This window comes from Eulemur rufifrons, chromosome 10 (genome assembly GCF_041146395.1).
Source record: "Eulemur rufifrons isolate Redbay chromosome 10, OSU_ERuf_1, whole genome shotgun sequence".
Lineage (NCBI taxonomy): Eukaryota > Metazoa > Chordata > Mammalia > Primates > Lemuridae > Eulemur > Eulemur rufifrons.
In genome coordinates this window covers 21,518,535-21,522,059 of record NC_090992.1, presented here as the reverse complement: position 1 = coordinate 21,522,059, position 3,525 = coordinate 21,518,535, and the positions used below count along the sequence as shown (strand labels likewise).

General features: G+C 37.4%; 1 non-coding gene across 1 annotated transcript; it reads right to left on the bottom strand.

Moving 5' to 3' along the window:
- Positions 1 to 2,721: 2,721 nt before the first annotated feature.
- Positions 2,722 to 2,824, bottom strand: LOC138393350 (U6 spliceosomal RNA). The gene has a single exon (XR_011235169.1). It is a non-coding gene; the product is annotated as a U6 spliceosomal RNA (small nuclear RNA).
- Between the last annotated feature and the right edge of the window lie 701 nt (positions 2,825 to 3,525).

Sequence of the window (3,525 nt, the reverse complement as noted above, 5' to 3'; positions counted from 1 at the left end):
TTATTAATATCCGTATGGGCTCATGGATTCTTGTTTTATTCACTAGTTTATAATTCATTACTATAATTTTTTGACGTTCAAATTTATGTATGTACATATTTCTTTCTTTTTTTTTTTTTTTAGAAACAGAGTCTCACTCTATCTCCCAGGCTAAAGAATAGTGGTGCTCACGGCAGATTCTAACTCCTGGGCTCAAGGGATGCTCCTGCCCAAGCCTCCTGAGTAGCTGGGACTACAGGTATGTCCCACCAAGCCCAGCTAATTTTTAAATTTTTTTTGTAGACACAGGGGTCTTGAATTGTTGCCCAGGTTAGTCTTGAACTCCTGGTCTCAAGTGATCCTCCCACCTTGGCTTCCCACAGTGCTGGGATTATAGGTGTGAGCCAGTGCACCCGGCCTTCAAATTTTTTTTTGCTGATGCTCAAATTGTGCCCAGATTTGGTCAGTGGGACTCCTTCAGGCTGACTTCTGTGTTTTCTTGGCATGTTTCCAACATGTTTTAAGTACTTCCATACTTTCCAGCACAAGATATTCCAGGCTTATCTTGTATTTTTCCTGCCCCAGCCCTGGAATCATCCATTTCTCCAACGGTCTCTGATTCCCCTTAGTGGGAAATGATATTTAGAAATTAAGGTGTTTATAATGAGTTCCTCATTGATAAAGGTAAATTTTATTGTTCTCATGGAGTTTACATTTTGGTAGAAAGTAAGAGAGCTTTTAGTGTAGTTCTGTTTTCATTCACTATGCTTGCTATTTGGTGGATCCTTTTAACTAGAAACTGAAGTCCTTTTGTTCTAAAAAGTAATTTAAAATATAATTTTCAGTTTTCACTTGAATAGGCCTTCTAATTTTCTTATCTTCACTTTCTTCTCCATTTCTTTGTGTTTTTTTCCTCTGGTTTCTGAGAGGTATCCTCAATTTTATCTTTCAACCTTGCTGTTTAGATTTTTATTTCTTCTATTATTATTATTATTTTTTTTGAGACAGAGTCTCCCTCTGTTGCCTAGGCTAGAGTGCCATGGCATCAGCCTAGCTTACAGCAACCCCAAACTCCCGGGCTCAAACAATCCTCCTGCCTTAGCCTCCCAAGTAGCTGGGACTACAGATACATGCCACCATGCCCAGCTAACTTTTCTATTTTTAGTAGACAGGGTCTCACTCTTGCTTAGGCTGGTCTTGAACTCCTGACCTCAAGCAATCCTCCCACCTTGGCCTCCCAGAGTGCTAGGATTACAGGTGTGAGCCTACCACACCTGGCCTTCTAGTGTTTTAAGTTACCCAGTTTAGGGTGGTTTGTTATAGCAGTCCCAGGAAACTAATACAATAACCATAGCCTGGTTAGGTTATTTCATTGAAAGTTGAGAAATGGTGATTTTTGAATTCTATCATTTTTTTCTCCATTTATTAGCAGCATTTCCTTTGGATGGAAAAATTTTCTTTCCTTCATTTAGGCTATTTTCATGGCCTTGAAGTTTATTTACCCTAGAGAGGCATAGTATATGCTGACCTTTTTATTTCTTTTTCATTCCCAAATTTCAAAGTAATGAGCTGGTGCTCTAGCAACCTTCAGGGATGTCCAATGAGTTTATTTACTTCCCCTGTTTCCTTTTTACCCACTTTGAATGTATTATGAACTTATGAAGAGAGCTTATTTAAAGAAAAATGTCATTAATAAATTATTCTGGGCTGTTGGGTTTCTCCCAGTTGCAAATGAAATGTACGATTGGTATCTTTCCCTTGAGTAAAATGTATACTAAGAAAAATTATCTTATTAGGATGTCTAAAAAAATGCCTTCTGGTGCCCCAATGAGAGTCTATCTAAGTTCCAGTAGGGCTGAAGTTGAGTTTGGTTCAGATAATTCTCTGAATACCAGTATAATATTGAGGATAGTTATATTACTGTTTGTTTTCCAGTTTGATAAATGTTATATCTCCTTGCATCTGTGGCCATGTTTAATTCTGTAAGACATTTAAACTTAGATGTACCCTCCACATTTTTTTCTATCTCAAAGCCGTTACGAACTCTGAATAGAATCCCTCTTTTTATGGGGTAGATGAACAATAGCACAGAAAATTGCAGCATAGCAACTGGATGGAGATTTGTGATTACTGTGATCTTGTCTTCAAAAATAAAAATTTGGGTATGAGAGTTAGTGTATTTGATGGAAAAGGACAGATTACTTAAAATTGGAAAGGTCTTGAAAAATCCTATTTTATAGTCTTAGCTGGGTTTCATCTCTGCTCACTAAATTCAAGCTCCTCTAGAGAAAGACTGTGTCTAACTTATCATTATATCCCCTAAACACTCAGTTTAATGTTTTCACAGAGTAGATGCTCAATAAATAAATGAATTTAATTAGAACTCAGTGTAATTAAAGTTCCTCAAAAGACCAATATACTTTAGGCAAATTTAGAGCAATGAACAACATGATGTGAGAAGATGGAATGGATCCAATTACTATAAAAAGGATGTGTTAAGTGTAGATGAAATGATGTGGAAGTACAATGACAAAGATGCCTACAATATAAAGCAGGTGTATTGTAACATAGTATCCCATTATATAATGAAAATGGTAGGAAATATTTCAATATGAATTTTAAAAAGTTAGAATATTATTTGTGTGTGTGTGTGTGTGTGTGTGTGTAATGGGCTTTATTAGTCAGTATGCAATTAAACAAAAAGAAATCATACAAAATATTTCTTTTTTTAAATTTTTATTTTAAAATATGGAATGCTTCACAAATTTGCATGTCATTCTTGGCAGGGGCCATGCTAATCTCTGTATCATTCTAATTTTGGTATATGTGCTGCCAAAGTGAGCACCAAAATAATTCAACAGAAGGAATTCAATATAGGGAAATGCTTATAAGGTTAGACTGATGCAAGAGCAAGAAGGGAATACGGAAGTATCACAGAGATAGTAACTACGGGCAGCAGCTAACGTACCTAGGAATCAGAAACATAGGAGGTCATCAGCACCTTTGAGGAGGGAGCTGCCCAGCTCTTGCTGGTACCTTTCAAAGAAGCACCACGGGAATGGTTCTGGGAGCATTGAAAGGACATGCAGGCTGGAAGTGAAACTAGATGCTATCTTCGAGCCCGGTGTTATTGCTGGGGTGATACAGACAGGAACGGTAAGCAAATAGGAGGCGGGACTTTCCTCTCCTTTCTTGCCTTCCAATATCCCTCTAGTGAGTCACAATGCAGAACGTGGAAGAGTAGGTTTGGAGACAAGGGTGCATAACAGTCATATCTGGGAAAAGGGATGCAGACATTTATTTTCCCCTGTTATGTATTTATACATTATTTGAACTGGGTCTGCAATGGCCAAACCTTACTTATTTTTTGTTGAGATATGATTCACGTACCTCTTTAAAGTATAAAATTCAGTGCGTTTTTTTTTTTGGTATAGTCACAAAACTGTGCAGTTATCATGACAACCTAATTTGGGGATATTTTCATCAGCCCAAAGAGAAGTTCCATACCCTTTAGCCATTACCTTCCATCCCCCACAACCCCTCCCC